Source organism: Actinia tenebrosa, unplaced genomic scaffold (assembly GCF_029948245.1).
Source record: "Actinia tenebrosa isolate PJP-AT-01 unplaced genomic scaffold, QUT_ActTen_1.0 PGA_scaffold5__44_contigs__length_20552954, whole genome shotgun sequence".
Lineage (NCBI taxonomy): Eukaryota > Metazoa > Cnidaria > Anthozoa > Actiniaria > Actiniidae > Actinia > Actinia tenebrosa.
This window is the reverse complement of record NW_028292582.1, coordinates 893800-911015: the sequence shown is the minus strand read 5'-3', so window position 1 is coordinate 911015 and position 17216 is coordinate 893800. Positions and strand designations below refer to the sequence as shown.

The following is a 17216-nucleotide window of genomic DNA, read 5'->3' as shown; positions in this document are numbered from 1 at the left end:
AATTAGCTAATGCAAGTTGTTATTCATGGGTAAAATGAAAAATCTTATCAAGACCTCAGTTTCATGTTATAAATTAGTGACATATATTTGCTTTTATAATATTTAAATAGTTATTTTCTTCATTTGGTGGTCACTGTACATTTTGAGTAATAAGAGTTTTCCACATTTTTAATTTATTTTCTTGGTTCTGCTGCATGAGCAACAAAATGGCAGCTTTTTTAGAATTGATACCATAATTTTCATATTTTTTCCCCTTTTGGTTCAGCATTTTGGGGACTCAAATAATATGGCATCTTATTAAATTTGGGGCCTTGCCCTTCAGAAATTCCTGGCTAAGCCCACTATGCTGAACTCATGGTATGACTTTTTTCATTTGTATCTTTTTACTTGATATACTTTTTTTTGTTTTTGATAAGAGATTTTTTGTTGTTATTTTTTAATATAAAACTGAGGTCTTTTTTTGCTGGTGAAAAAACTAATTAAATTACAATCCTATGATAGAACCTTGTATATCAGTCTAGCCGAACATCATTGAACTCAAGATTAGGTCACCTAGAAATGATTCAACTTCTAGTCTTCCCAGGTTGATAATCTACTTGTGTGAAAGTCTGAATGGTGTCTTACACAAGTCTATTGAGCACACCGCCCCTAAAGTTATCACTGTTGTACACACCCATGAATAGTGAGATATGATTATCTCTGCTCTTACTCACACTAACCTGCACAGCGTACTGGCATCCATACCATCAGCGTACTCCCATGAAATCTGCAGAGAGCCATCACCTGGTATCCTTACCTACAACCTTCACTGCCAGAGCAATCATCTGATCATAGCCTCAAGGTTAGACTCTGCCAAGAGCAGCAATGTTGTACCGCCTTTTGTGGTTTCCTGGCCTGGTGGGGCAGCTTTTGTTTGGTGCTGGTAGGACCTCGTGGGAGGTATCAAGTGTATTTCATTTTTCTGGTACAAATAATAAATGATGATAATATTAGATATAGGAGAGTGTTTCTAACTAGTGAAGGGTTCCCAGTAGATTTTGAAAGAAAAATATTTATTAAAACTAGCAGCCAATCTTAATTTGTTTCAAATTGTAAAAATTGAAACTGCATGAGCAAAACAGAAAATAATTTTAAAATTTGTTTGGTTTTTACTGAGAACCCTTGACTAGTTGTAAAATGTTTTGATTAAGATAACAGTGCTTGACACTCACTTTTGCAGATACAAGGCAATGGGCTAGTAAGTCTATAAATCTAGTAGTTCAGCAGAGTAATCTATGAGCCCAGAAAATACTTCCTGGACAATGGAATACTTTCTCTTTATAACCTTCCAAAAACCCACTAGCCTATGGTCAGGACTAGAGTGTCCTTATTTTCACTAGCCCACAGCAAAGAGTTACTAGTCGAGACTAGTGGACTAGTGTTGGCGTCAAGCACTGGATAATTAATTGATTTGGAGTAAGTATCTTAATATGTTTTGGTGAAACACTCTCCTATATCTAATATCTGAGGCTAGAGGACTGGTTGTCAAATATTTTTTTTTCCATATTCAATAATCAATTAATTTTGCAAGGTCTTTTATGACTACATTTTCAGGTGATTGAATAAATTCTAATTCATCTTTATCTGATAAAGTCTTGCAAGGAACTGAAACACCTCTTGGTGATTTTTTTGTGAATACTGTAAATTATACTTGTAGTCTCTTTAAGATAAAATATACTTAGGGATTAATCTTACTCTCATTGCAGTGTGAGAAAGTTCTTTGAATCAAGATGGTTTCAGGATTTGTAAACAATGAAAAAAAATTCCTACAGTTTACGAAAGTATCTGTGAAATAAACTTATCTGCAGGGATCAAAATAGCAGGCAACATGCAATCCCAATTTTCTGATTGCAGTTAAAAATAAGAAAAAAAATTCACATAGGATTTTGAGAATAAAATGGTGAAAGAAATTTTACAGTCACAATTCACTTGTCCTGCAAAAACATTTGTGTTATTTTGAGCCCTGCATGTTACCAGTCCTCTAGCCAAAAACATATTTTTTTACTATTTAATTTTTTATTTGAAATCTTAAAGCTCTTTTTTTCACCCCTAGGCCTAGGTAAAGCTCTGAAATGCTTTCAGATCCATCTTCAAATTTTTTTGTAGTTTTAGAAAACTCTCTCACAAAATGTTTCTTTTAAATGCATGTCTTTTTGTTGTCTTTTCTTTGACATTTCTGTCTATACAAGATATACTTTTCTCCTAGGCCTAGGTAGTAAAATTTTTTTAATTCTCTTTTTTTTTTTTTCTTTTTTTTTTTTTTTTTTTTTTCTTTTTTTTTTTTTTTCCTGAAAAATGCTAGATCAATTCTTTTTTCTTTAAATTCTTGGAAGATTTCAATCTCTAAACCATGTTACTCATATTGATATCCTTGGTGGATGATTCCTGTCATCAGTACTGATTGACTTGCCCTTGATGGTGCTGCATCATCTTACAAGGCTTTGCAGCTTGGTATAATTGAATATGACAGAATTGGTGAAGCTAGAAAAGAAAAACAAAAAGAAATTGTACATCAGATAGAATCAAATGGCAAAAGTCATATGCTTGAAAATGGGAGTAAGCATGCTGCAGTGATGTGACCTTGGTTCGATATCCGTGTGGGTTCGATACGGAGGAATAATTGTTCTGGGGAACAAAACAATGGATTTTTTTTTGCATAAGCAAAGACAGCCTATTGTATTGTCCCCCAGAACAATTCCTCTAGGAAATCAAGGGGTCTATTGCTATGTATGCGAAGTACCCTAATATTAACATGATATCAAGTAGCTAAACTTACATACTTGTCTGTCATTTATCTGCTGGCTAGAACTTGACAGCATCATCACTATGACAACATAATGCTTGGCTGAGAGGCTGACAAACTGTTGAAAAAAGTCAAAGAGATCTGGTGAGTGTTGACTACAGTAAGCTAAGTTCAGATTGATATCTGTAAAACGGGCCCCTAGTAGGCCGACGCGCAGTCGGAGATCATACACAAGACTGGCCTTTATGAGGCTCTAAGTATTTATATAACTTGGATGTAATTTTATCTGTGATAAAGTAATCCTCATTAGTATTCTTTATGTACAAAGATGGATGTCTCATTATATAAAAATCCCTTGAATACTAATGAAGAGGACTTTATTGAGTAATTTGTGTGGTCACTAAAACACTGTCACAGCTTGTCTACAAGGGGACAGCATGGTAAACAACAATAAGAATAGCCCTCCTCGGCTCAGGCATAATGTTTTCCCATTTCAGACCATGTGTCATTTAATTTAAACAATGATTGTTTAACAATTGTACACGAGAAGATACATGAATATGGATGCAACTTAAACAAATATTCTTATTCTCAAGGGAACTACACATGGTCTGAAATGATGGGAAAACATTATGCCTGAGCCAACTAGGTTAATTGGGACTCCTTTTACTCTGCAGCTGAATTGATAGCTCTGATACTTCTGGTTTCCAAATATTTTATAAACCAGTGATTATTCCATAACATATCCAGTATTTGGCTGCTATTTATTGTTTGTTTTGATTCTAAAAAATACAATTTTTCCCACTTTTCTTTGTGCTGTTGCTTTTCTGCCCCCCTACTATGGTTCTTAGTATTGAAACAAGATTCTTTGCATTTGACATCATAATAAAATAGAGCAACAAAATATAAGAGTTTGAATCATTCCTTAAAACAATACTTTGCTTGGAAACTGTAGTTGGTATTGTAAGAGAGTTGCTATGTATTGGTAAACTTACTTGTTTATCATGTTTGCAGACTGTCCAGGCCTTGACAACATCATCACTATGACAACATGATGCTTGGCTGAAGATGTTGACAACCTGGTGAAAAAAGGCAAAGATATTGATTTTAGTTCATGTGGCATTCCCTTGAGTATTATTTCTTTGTGTAATGGCTGTGCATGTGTTGTTTTTACTTTGCAAATAAGGTAAAGGTCTACCCAATAATAAAATATAGGTGAAATTCATGCTCATTTTCTTTTACTAACATCTGTTCTTACAGTTTGACTACTATAACCGGGGCCACCTAGACAGCGAGAACCAATCATATTGTAGAATGAAAACAATACAATCCAACATCAGGATCAAATTACGATTCTCATGCTGTCTAGGTTTCTAATTGGCTCCACTACCCAAAGTTGGAATTCATTGTTTTCATTCTACATTTTAGTTTGTTTTCTTGTCTAACTGTTCAAGTGGTCCCAGTTACAGTAGTTGCAATGTAATGAAAACAAAAACAAAAACAAATAACTAATTTGGAATGGATGCATTTCTATATTCTCTAACATAGCTAATAGTTTAACTTACTTGTCTGTCATACATCTGCTGGCAATAGCTTGATGCAATGTAGCATCATCACAATCTAATGATGACACATACCAATACTTGTCATCAAGCTGTTGAAAAAGTGAAAGAGATCTGTTTAGAAACCTGAAACAATTATAGATATTTGTTGAAATGATTATATTACTAGCAGATACTAGTTAAGACTACATTGTATAAATGTTCTATAATGTGGGTATAATCCATGTCAATCCTTCAGTCCTGTCAGTATACAGTACTGGTCAGCAGTAGACCATGTTGTACAGTGGGAACCCTGTGGTTGTCTGACATCTACCATGTTGGCTTTGAGAAATAATAGCCCATAGAGTGCCTCAACAAAGCATTGTATAACTAACTTATGTATGAAATTGTTCTGCAGAGTAATATACATACCTGATGATTAGCAATAAACTGCTGCTTGGGATATGAACAATATTTTTGTGGCAACAAGGTGAGTCCATATTGTTACAGGTCACAGGGTCATCAGGTTGATATTCAGGTCAACACCCATACAGCAACAAGGGAAGTCCATATTGTTATGAAGGTCACAGGGTCATCAAGTTGATATTCAGGTCAACACCCATACAGCAACAGTGTGAGTCCATATTGTTATGAAGGTCACAGGGTCATCCCCAGGTTGATATTCAGGTCAACACCCATACAGCAACAAGGGAAGTCCATATTGTTATGAAGGTCACAGGGTCATCAGGTTGATATTCAGGTCAACATTCATACAGCAACAAGGGAAGTCCATATTGTTATGAAGGTCACAGGGTCATCAACAGGTTGATTTACAGTTCTATACTCATAGACAACATTGTATCAAGTGTTTTTGCTTCTTGTTTTAGTGCATTATACCCATCATTACCAGATTAATACTGAAGTATTCCATTATATGTTGGTTAGAGTCAAGATGCAGTATGGTAATGAGGTTCAGATGTCAGGTTTCCATCTTGTTACAGATCACTGGACAGCCTTATGGAGTGTTTCACGTGTAAGTTATACTTTTAAGACTGCAATACGATGAAAGATAAATCATTAGGACATTAATATTTAGAATTTTCATGGTTCTAACGAGGGAGGGGAGGATTTAAACTTTCACGAACCAAGTTTCGTGTAACGATGATGACCAAAGTTTCAAAATATGGATAAAATGAAAATATACTCAAATTAAGCTTACAAACTGTTTGAAAACTTTCTAAAATTACATATTTGTGGCAAATTTAATTGTATTTTGGAAGAAAAAGTGAAACTCTTAGAGTTCAAAGCCAACACGTGTCATGGCGGTCAATCGAACATTCGAAATCTACAAACTGGTTAAAAATACGGAAAAACGCCAGAATAACGCAGAAAAACACAATAATTCTTACCTTTCATAGTTCTCGTGTCCTTATCTTTCAGTTAGATGGAGCACGAGCTAATAAAATTTTTTTGTTCTTGTAAAAACTTCTCTTTATATTTCCACAGATTGACACACGTCGAACTGCGAAGGAAGCAAGTTTGAAATGAATTGAAATGATCACAAGGGCCTGGAACTAGCATTTTCCACAGGGATCCCACAAAAATCTTGATTTGTTAGCGAAAAACAGACGGTTTTCGAGCAATATTTTTTGCCTGAAATGTGAAACATGACCAGAAAAGGCTATATTCGTTCCCTACGGAGGATAAAAACCCGAAAAAACGCTTATTTTAGGCAAAAAACACCATTATGTTATTTAGTCACGTGACCAGTCACGTGTCCTTTAATTTTGTGTTTTTTAAGGCGTGATTTTTAAATTTTCATAACAAAAAAAAAATCGTGGGTTTGAAATAATCCTTTCATTTGAATTCATTAGATCACGCAGTTGATAATAAAAGAACATCGAACCTTTATTGTGTGATATTTATTGTCTGACCCATAAAAATAAAAAATAAAAGAAATAAAACAACAGCTGAAAAATATCCTTTAATGTCTAGACTCCACCCGACCAAAAATAAAATACACCCAGAGACAAAGAGGAACAAACAAAGATTTCAAGACGCATGAAGCGCCAACATTTTTTATTACACTTTGATAAATTATCAAGTTTATTAACCTAATGCGGCTTCGCCATTTCGCGCGCCTGTTTTGATTTTAAGTTCCTTTCACACAATGAAACTTAAAGAAAAAAATTGTGAACAACTTTTGGTTCTTATATACTCGTGCCGCAAACGAAACTTCGGGAGCAGGTTTCACTATGAAATTGTGCCGTGCTACGCCCCCTCGAATCTTGTCTCTTAACGACGTTGAACACGAAGTTTTAGCAAAAAGTTCTAGGCGTAAAACAAGAGCTTTATTTCTTGAAGCACAACAGCACAGAGCAACCGTTTGATACTAGTAAAATATGCGCATTAATTTGTTCTCCTTTATTTCAGTTTGAATAAGTGATTTCAAGCTTAGAATAAAACAATTCCCGAGGGAATAACACGTGACTTTACTACACAACGCTCAAAGTAATCAAATACATGACGTCATATTTGGGTGAATACGGTAGAAACCCGTGGAAGGTTTTCTTCTGTTTTGAAGAAAAAGGGCCACTAGCGTTGTGTTTTACTCACGTCGTTCCCTCGAGCATCATTTATTTCTTTCATAGAATTAACATTCTTCATCATGATACAATAAGAAGCAAGCCTTAAAGAATCTAGCACTTTATGAACAAGTGCCTTTATTGTTTATTGGTTAATCCCTTAGAATTACTTCTTTGTTTCTCTGTGACGGTCACGGTGTTGATGGGTCATTGTCCAGTCACTCTCACGATTATCCTAAAAACGAGCAGAACAGGAAAATACAAAAGAAATCACAGCTTTTCTGGTGTGGTATTTCTTTTGTTTTTCCTGTAAGACTCGCATTCAAGATAATTTTGAAAGCGGTGGTCCAGAGGTCTGGGGTTGGGAGGGGGCGTATAGTGACGACTGAGATTTTGTATTTTTTTAAAAGTATTTTAATAAGACTCACTCAATTTTGCATTATTTACAGTTAACATTTATATATAGTTCAAAGTTCTTTTCTTCTCCTTTCGCTCTGTTTTATCTTTTATCTCTTAATATTCTTTACCGTGTCTTTTTTGACACACTTTCTTAATTCTTTCCTTTCCATTCCTTTTCTCTATTCTTCACATTTTTTCTGTCATTTTTTTTCTACTTGTTTCTTCTATTTCCTATTTTCCTATTTTGCTTTTCCTATTTTTTTATTTTATCTCGTTTCTCCTTCCTCTCTCCTTTCATTTTTATTTTATTTCTTCTTTTATTCTGTCATTCATCTTGCTGTCCACCTGCAGAAATCAATGTAACAGTGCAACAAAATATTAACTCTCTTTATCAGGAATACATGGTTAATATATTCAATAATCTTTGTCCAGGGTGCACATCTGAGAGTCTGCTTACATGAAGAGAACAGAGAAAAGAACAAAGAACAGATAAAAGAGGAATTCGAACAGAGAATGAAAGGAGAAAAGAGGACTGACAACAAAAAATAGACAAAAAAAAATAGAATAGAGAGAGAGAGGGCAGGGCAGGGCAGGATAAGAGTGTTTGCACATTGTTTAACATGTTTCCTCCTACCTTTTAGTGGCAGCATAGGCATTTGTACATAATACCATATGGTTGTGTAAATGGTTGTTTCATTCTTTCTGTTCTTCAAGTGGGTTTCTTACCAATATCCATACTAATCAAACCCTTCTTTTGACTCTGCAGTAGTGGTGTCTGTCATTAAAAACATCAAAGCATCCATTTATTCATCCACCCATCCATCAATCCATCCCTCACTCAGTTTATCCCTCCCTCCATCCCTCCCTCCATCCCTAACTCCCTCCATCCATCCCTCCCTCCCCCCCTCCCCCCCTCCCTCCTTCCCTCCCTCCATCCAGCCATCCATCCATCTTTGCCAATGCCTACTATGCTGTCCCACAAACGGAAAAATAATTTATATTCTCTATAAATATTTACATGCTTACTTGCCAGACTTGTTGTTCTGTTGCCAGGTTGAGCCGATGACTTCATAACGCAGCTCATCACAGTCATCTCTTAAGTCATTCACTTGTGTCTCTGTCATTAAAAACACAAAGCAGAAATAATAATATTTTCTACCTTATTTATCCATTAATCTATTACCCATTCGTCCATCCATCCATCCATCCCTCCCTCCCTCCCTCCCTCCCTCCCTCCCTCCATCCAGCCATCCATCCATCTTTGCCAATGCCTACTATGCTGTCCCACAAACGGAAAAATAATTTATAATCTCTATAAATATTTACATGCTTACTTGCCAGACTTGTTGTTCTGTTGCCAAGTTGAGCCGATGACTTCATAACACAGCTCATCACAGTCATCTCTTAAGTCATTCACTTGTGTCTCTGTCATTAAAAACACAAAGCAGAAATAATAATATTTTCTACCTTATTTATCCATTAATCTATTACCCATTCATCCATCCATCCATCCATCCATCCCTCCCTCCCTCCCTCCCTCCCTCCCTCCCTCCCTCCCTCCCTCCCTCCCTCCATCCATCCATGTAGCAAGAGTGTTAGAGCATTTAATATATGAACAATTATATTCCTACTTAACCACTTACAATCTAATTAATTCCAGGCAGTCTGGCTTTAGATCGTTACATTCTACTGTGACTGCCCTATTAGATCTCACCAATGAGTGGTGTTTTAATATTGATTGAAAAATGGTCAACGGTTTCATATTCCTAGGTCTGAAAAAAGCATTTGACACCGTTAATTATAATATATTACTAAGAAAGTTAGAGTTTTATGTCTGGACCATGTGGATATCAACTGGTTTAGTTCATATCTATCTGACCGTCAACAGCAATGCAGTCTAAACAGGTTTTCCTCAGATTTATTAACTATATTTTGTGGAATTCCACAAGGTATTATTCTTGGTCCTTTGCTCTTTTTGATTTATATTAATGATTTTTCCAACTGTTTGGACTTTTGCACTGCTAGACATTATGCTGATGACACTAGCTTGATGGTCTCACTCAATTAACGGATTTAAACTCTGTATTAAGAGCTGACCTTGAACAAGTAACTCGCTGGTTAACGGCAAATAAACTAACTCTGAACACTCTTAAATCAGAATACATGATCATCAGATCCAGACAAAGGATCACCACACTAACAGATGACATTCATTTGTCAGTTAATTGTATCTCATTAAAAAGGGTCAATGAAACTAAATGCACATAGATGCAAATATTACCTGGACTACCCATATAGATAGCATAATCAAAACGGTGGTATGTAATATTGGCATACTCAAAAGAATTTCTCATATATACTGGCCAGCTAGAGAATAGAATTACAATATATAGATCTATCATTGAACCCTGTTTCAATTACTGCTGTCTTGTTTGGGATAGCATTAATGATGCCATTACGAGGAAGTTACAATCTCTACAAAATCAAGTGATTCATATCATCACTGGCTCTCCATACACTATAAGATCACGAGACCTTTTAGTTCAATTAAAATGGAAGCCATTGATTGACATGAGGCAAGAACAGAATGCCATTATGATTTACAAAATTGTTCATGGCCAAGCTCCTAACTACTTATCAGAAATTTTTGAGATGCAAATAGGTTCAAGGTCATACAACCTTAGGTCTTCAAGATATGGCCTGTAAAAACTAGAACCGATTTGTATAAGAATAGTTTTGTTTATACAGGAGCCGAAATATGAAACGCTCTACCAGATGCCTTAAAAAGTGAACCCTCTAACAATGTTTTTAAAAGGAAATAAAAATCATCGATTTAATAGCATTGACAACACTGAAAATTAGTTTTTTAAAATTGATGTGTATCCAAATTTAACTTATTTAGTATTTTATGTAATGCACGGCTTATAGGTAGAATAGATTTTTATATAATTTATGTAACTATTTGATATAATTACCGTGGATAAATAAAGTTTTCCAATTCCAATTCCAATTCCAATTCCAATTCCAATTCCAATTCCAATTCCAATTCCATGCATCCACCCATCCACCCATCCACCCATCCAATCAAATCAACCTTTTGAGCACTAGCTGTCGCATCACAATTAAACCACATTCAATCTTTTAGTTTATTATTACTTCACTACATTTATCTAATCCAATTAAATCCAATCCATTAGTCCATTTTTGCTCCATCAATCCATCCATCGATCTAATTAATATAAATCCCATCCAATCTATTAGTCCACTCTACTTCCCTGTACTAAGCTACAATCTTGGTCAAAAATGTTGAGAAAATTTTAGTTTTAATGGTATATTTTCATGAAAAACATGACAAATTCCCCTTAAAATGACCCCCTCCCCCCTAAACAATGTTGTTTGGAGGGAGACAGGGCTTCTTTGCCTGCTGGGACCAATATTGTCATGGGGGGGGGGGGGGGAAGAGTAGGTATGGGCAATAAAATTATATCCTTAAGGGAAATTCTGCTATTTCATTATTGGATGACAAATTCTTCTCCAACACCCTCTATTCAGTCCCAAAACACTTAACAGTAAAGTAATTGAAAACATCTTTGATTGATTATAGGATATGGTCTGACAGTAGTAGTATACAGAATAAGGGTTCTGGGACGGGTGGATCAGGGTGGATCGCGGATCAGGACTAGAGATGATGTCATCGCACTAGCAGTAGTGACATCATAGCCTATAAGTGTGGTGTCATACCTCTTTGGACAGTTCACATCTATTTATAGCACAGTCTCCTCTTATGATGTCATAGATCCTTCTTTGGGAAGGTGCTCTTTCCTCTTTTAACCCCTCCCCCACCCAAAAAAAACCCGAAGACCTTTGGAACTGCTAACGTTTTCGTTGACAGCTCCAATAAAAACAAAAGTATCAATCCCATGACATCCATGACATCTAATCTATTGATCCACTCTAATCCCCTGGGCCTGGTTCTACGAAGCATTGATAAATCAATGTTGTTATCCAATGAGCTTATCCACTGGACAAGATTTGTCCACCAGATAGCGCTACCCACCCTTCATACAACCTGGCCCAGTACAATGGATAATAAATTACACAATTGCTTACCTACTTTTTTGACATCTTGTTTGGTTCCCAGGATGAACCAATCACTTGATAACATTCTCAACAGTCCTTCCTTAGGAGGTACACTCGTACCTTATTTCAAAGTGGCCAAGTCCAAATACTGAAGGAAAAGAACATTTTCTAAGTTAAAGGTTGGGCAACAATATTAAATTGATGTAATAGCATTTAAATACCCCCTCCCTCCTCAGTATCATGTATTTATTTGAAGTCAATATTTATACAGACGAGGAACATCCAGTTTAGCAAGTCTAGTTAAATGGGGTCCTGATATGACATAACACTTATAGCAAGGCTAGTTTCAGTGGAGTCCTGATATAACATAACTGTTTAGCAAGGCTAGTTTAAATGGAGTCATGATATGACATAACAGTTTAGCAAGGCTAGTTTCAATGGAGTCCTGATATGACATAACAGTATAGCAAGGCTAGTTTAAATGGAGTCATGATATGACATAACAGTATGACATAACAGTTTAGCAAGGCTAGTTTAAATGGAGTCATGATCTGACATAACAGTTTAGCAAGGCTAGTTTAAATGGACTCATGATATGACATAACAGTTTGGCAAGGCTAGTTTCAATGGAGTCATGATATGACATACAGTCAAAAAAGGTCATGCCTTGATCCCTAGAGTCAATTAATGATTTGAATTTTCGAATTTTATTTTCAGTTGAAATTTACAACGTCAAAAACGAAGATATAAAAATTCCAATCACTTTTAAATTCAATATACGAAATTTTGATTGGTTAATCAGTGCTAACACAGCCGGAAGACCAAGAAAACATGGTGGCCAGAAATAGTCTTGGCCGTGTTTATGTGCCGGGAAGGCCTTTACCTGATATTATTCGACAGGAAATTGTTTATCTCAGCAATAGCGGATTGTCCAATAAAGCAATTTCGCGACAACTGAAAATTTCTAGTTGAGGAGTCCAGAAAATACTTCAACATTATCAACGACATGGAACACTGTCTCCATTTTGCTCAAGGTGAGAGCATTCCCTACAAAATTATTGATGATATCCTCCAAGTAATTGAGGCATGGAAATTACAAAACCTAGTGTGTATGCTTATGAAATAAGAGAGCGACCTCTGCTCGAAGGTATCTGTAATTTAAATGATTTACCTTCTTCATCACGAGTTGAATAATGAACTGAATTTTCATTTGAATTTTGCAATATTGCAATTCCCGTTCGTACGTATAAAAGGAATAATTGACTAATGATTTCATTAATCGAATCTAGGGGTCAACGCTCGAGCTTGTTTGACTGTACCAGTATAGCAAGTCTAGTTTCAATGTGGTCCTGATATGACATAACAGTAAATTTACCGAATATAAATATAATAGACATAACAAGGTCTTATAGATTAAGAACAATAAATCATTCTCTTCTTTAAACCATATTAGCTGAGGGCTGCAATACTATACCACCCCTCCCTCATTCCAACTCATGCCCCCCTTCACACCCATCCCACATGCAATTGTTTGATTCATTCAATCATTCTTAAGATGACACTGAGTTTCACCTAGCTAATTGCATTCAGTTCCGAGGAAGGGAATATAATATAATGTGATATTTTGCACCCATTACAAGCAACATAGCGGGAGCAGATATTTAACTTGAATTTTCAGTACAAATGGAGCTTGAAGTAAAACAACAGAGATTTTCCATTGTTCCTACAAAGAAATTCCAGACTTTCATTGAGAAAATGGATTCTTAAAGAATGAAAAAAGGGACTAAAAATGCTGTTGCTACTCTCATCGCTTTGTTTCAGACATATAAGATAACGTATGTGAGTTGTATAAATACACGTAAAATCATGGTCAGTTTTTATGTAATTAGCTGACTAAATAAAGTTCTTATTTCGTAAACTGACTTCTGAATATTTCTCAATTGCTGTATTTAACACTTAATGTCTGGTCCCTTGGGAACTTAGTAAGTTTTGTTTTCCCTTGTGATCAGACATTAAGTGTATAATGTCTATCTTTCAATATAAATGGTATTTTGTTGTCATTCTTCCAGGGCTGTCAACCCCTGAGATATTCAAATCTGGAGAATTGATAGGGAAGGGACATGACTTCACAGCGAGTCAAGAAGGGCGTGAAAAGAAGTCTTTTGCTTTGTAACATTTGATGTTATTGGTTTATTTCCGACCAATCAGATTATCGCTTACATTACAATGGCCTGCTTGCAAGAACAGCCATGAGGAACATTTTGAATTTGTTAGCGATGTAAAATAAAACAAACAACATATATAAAATAATTTGAATTTTAAGGTTGTGAAAGTCAAATTTCACAAGAAATGGTCAGCTTCAGGGATTATCCAGGAGATTTTAGACTCTAATCTGGAGACTGGGAGATACGGTCCAAAATCTGGAGACTCCCGGTTTATCCGGGAGAGTTGACAGCCCTGTTCTTCCCTTCTCTGTTTTTTAAATGCAATTTTATTGTGTTGTTTTCTTTAGGTTGTTGTCATTCTGTCCCCCTCATGTTTTGATGTGACATCATAGTAATATAGGACAATTCAGGCCTGTCTCACTAATATGCTTGAAATGATTACCTACAGTAACACAGAGACAACTAGTTTCCATGGAGACCATAGAGAATACTTCATATCACAAATGCTGTAGTCATTCATATGTCAACCAGCGATTGATTGGCTGGTGACTCAGCTTTCAAGAAAATGACTTGTCTACCTTTGGGAAATCTTACCTTAGCTAAATGAGTTTTAAACCAATGTTAGGTTTGGATGAATAATATTGAACGATAATATAAAGGGTTTTCATAGCAGAGATAAACAAACAATAATATATATATACCCACGATAAGCCAATCAATGCACTTTGATCTACACAGCATATCTAGCACAATCAACGGTAACAACAATTTAACAAGTGTTTTCTCATGTTTTCGAAATATTTGACAATTATTCGCCAAAGGCAAATTGAATATCGGGGAGTAATAACCAAAACAAAGTTGAGGTTATTATTTCTGATATTCACTGAGCCTGAGGTGAATAATTGTCTTAGTATAAATACACAGGTGATTCTTTCAGAAAAAGAAAAAAAGAAGATAAGACACATTTTAACAACAACAAAGTAGCTGGCCTCCATTTTGGATTATCGCTGGAGGTGATTATCGTGTGATAATCTGAGTTACTCAACCAATCAGCACACAAAGTTTTCAAAAGTCACCTGTGTATTTACCGTAAATTCTCTATTTAACCCCCTGGGAGGCTTATTTATTTCAGGCACGTTTGAGGGGGGCTTATTGGAGAGAGGGGGCTTAATTGAGAGGGGGGGCTTATTTATTTAGTCGAAACGCAGTAAGTTGTACGCTGTCAGGATGTAATGTGATTGTAACTCAGGATTAAACAGAAGCATTACTATTGACCATCTCGCATAATCTGTAGTGATGTATATGGCATTTTCATTATTTGATTCACCTGTGTTAGTCTCTCAAGTATAATTTACGAATAACAAATAATTTACAAATAGCAAAACCAAAACAGGTTAACATTAACGAAGCAAGCTAAAAAGAAATGTTCTGAACAATCAAGACTTTAATAAGTTACCTTTAATCAGTACATGTGATTCTTTAGTTGTGATGGGGGAGGGGAGGGGGGCTAAAAAGAGGTGGGGTCTTAACAAATTTCTTCCTTTAAAAAGGGGGGGGGGGCTTATTAGAGAAGGGGGCTTATTTGAGAGAGGGGGCTAAATAGAGGATTTACGGTATACTAAAGTCAATTATATATTAGCATAAACCTACTAGCATACTATCATGAATCCTGCAATCTGATTGGCTAACGTACTCACTATCTATCCTGTGATAGATAGTGAGTAGCAAAAAATAAACAAATGCATGCTCAAGTTTCGTTGAAATCTCTGCTTGTTCTCTAAAAATCTGACAAGACTGTACCAAAGAAAGGAATGGAGGTTTTGCACAGTACAGATGAATTAAAAACTGAAGAATTATGGCAATTTGGACACGAAAAAGCGGCCGCCAGATTTCACTGAGATTTTCATGAGGCAAACTTATGACGGACAAACAATAAAGAAAGTGCAAGTTAACTGACACTGAGAATCTTATATTAAGCGAATTGTAAACATGGCACGACTTTGAATGATCTGACAACAAAATAATCATTTGAATATTTCTATTTTTTATTTTTTAAATATTTTGTTTAATTTAATGCGCGCGCACATATGCCATGGTTTGATCGCGTTTTTCTTTGTCAATTGTCAATAACGTTTTTCATTTCCCTGAGGATGGCCGAGTAGGCCAAAAGTTCGAATAATAGTTATTAAATCTATGGTTGATAAAACAAATTATTATGAATGTAACAACAACTAACAAGGAACTATTTGAACAAAATATTTGTCAACAGATCCGTTAAGTAACAGATCCGTTAAATACTATCATAAGTGGCACAAAGTTTTCGGGGTCCAACTAAAACACCAGTTCTCCAAGTAATCCACTGCTAGCTTTCTTCCAGCTTCGAAGATCAAGATATTTTTCAGTCTCTCGGCTCGTTGTGCATTCAAAGTGTTCATATTGAGGTGGTTTTCTTGAGTGTTTGTACAGGCTAAATGTCCAGTTAACGATCTGAACTTTGAAAACTTTGAAAATTTCAAAATCTTCACTATTTGAATTTTCATTTCTTCTAGCAGTTAAATGCTTGTTTTCTTTGGCTTTTTTGCTAAAATTTACAAGCAATTTTCCTTTCTTGTTGAACAAATGCGATAAACCAGTTCTATGCCAGGTTGTACAGAGCTGTCATTACCTGTCAAAACTGGACCAATCAGATAGCCCTATGTCGCGTTTTAAGCCAATCATCGCATAGATCAAATTTGTTTACGTGAGTTTGACGACAAACGTGCGCTCTTTATGTAAACAAATCGTTTTTCTTATTGAAATGTTACGCTATTTTTCTCGTAAAAATCTATTATATAAATCGAATAGGTGTTCTGTTCTCTGATAAAACATGACTGAAGCTGTAGGAAACGACTAAAGTTATAGAAATCATGAGCCGTAATCAAAACATTCCAGAGTTCGCACAAGTTATCACTAAATTAGCAAAGAAAGTTTGCTCAGACTACCCTTATTACTCCATGCAAATATCTCTGACTAACTCCTCGGCGATAAAGAGATCGAGCTCTTCATTCAAATGCAGTTTTCCAAGTTTCACGAATTCAAACGTCAAACAAAACTGCTTGAAAAACCCGATCTCTTGATGTTCTATTCCTTCTCGCGGCAAAACATTACTACTCAAGTTTCATACATACCTGCAGATTGCAGCCATAAGTTAAGTTTGCGAATAAACAAATCAAAATATCCATTTTTACTCCGACTTCGTATAACGAAAACACAGCGGCCACTTTTAACTATTGATCTACCGCTGATCAAAGGTCACTAAAGGCTCGAAGACACAGGTAGCCCAAAGGAAGAACTTGTCTTGGATTAAACGTGGTTACATCAAATATATTCTTTTTTATATTATAATTTGTTATAATAGTAATATTCAGTCTGTTCTGGTCAAAGTTAAAGGAAAGTATTTGGCAGGTAATGTCTAGGTTAGCAGGAGAGGGGTGGGGGGTGGGCGTAGCACTTTACAGGTTGGGGGGGGGGGGGGGGGGGAGGGGTGTGAAGGCTAGAAGTGGTTTCATTTATTTGGAGCACACTGTTTTTCTATTTCAGATCTCGTGTCATTCTCTTAAGATTAAGATTCCTCTTTTGAGTTGTATCCATATCATGTGTCTTCTCACGACAGCCATTAAACAAA

The 17216-nt window shown here is 35.8% G+C and overlaps 3 long non-coding RNA genes across 11 annotated transcripts; 1 reads left to right on the top strand and 2 right to left on the bottom strand.

Moving 5' to 3' along the window:
• The first annotated feature begins 160 nt into the window (after positions 1-160).
• On the top strand, positions 161-6232 carry LOC148906251 (uncharacterized). Of its 5 annotated transcripts, none has more exons than XR_016121411.1 (6): positions 161-841; positions 2846-2926; positions 3797-3968; positions 4742-4813; positions 5269-5356; positions 5830-6232. It is a non-coding gene; the product is annotated as an uncharacterized LOC148906251 (long non-coding RNA). The 5 variants fall into 5 exon arrangements; XR_016121410.1 differs by having other exon boundaries at positions 161-939; XR_016121413.1 differs by lacking the exon at positions 161-841 and having other exon boundaries at positions 2794-2926; positions 3797-3874.
• Positions 2396-5237, bottom strand: LOC116294200 (uncharacterized). Of its 3 annotated transcripts, none has more exons than XR_016121403.1 (5): positions 4756-5237; positions 4348-4436; positions 3778-3861; positions 2820-2900; positions 2396-2520 (listed from the first exon to the last, which is right to left on the bottom strand). It is a non-coding gene; the product is annotated as an uncharacterized LOC116294200 (long non-coding RNA). The 3 variants fall into 3 exon arrangements; XR_016121405.1 differs by having other exon boundaries at positions 2425-2520; positions 2816-2900; XR_016121404.1 differs by lacking the exon at positions 4756-5237 and having other exon boundaries at positions 4348-4458.
• Positions 6233-7340: 1108 nt separating the features above from the next.
• Positions 7341-16826, bottom strand: LOC148906250 (uncharacterized). Of its 3 annotated transcripts, none has more exons than XR_016121407.1 (6): positions 16720-16826; positions 11418-11535; positions 8642-8732; positions 8334-8424; positions 7942-8082; positions 7341-7652 (listed from the first exon to the last, which is right to left on the bottom strand). It is a non-coding gene; the product is annotated as an uncharacterized LOC148906250 (long non-coding RNA). The 3 variants fall into 3 exon arrangements; XR_016121406.1 differs by having other exon boundaries at positions 11422-11535; XR_016121408.1 differs by lacking the exon at positions 7341-7652 and having other exon boundaries at positions 7663-8082; positions 11422-11535.
• Between the last annotated feature and the right edge of the window lie 390 nt (positions 16827-17216).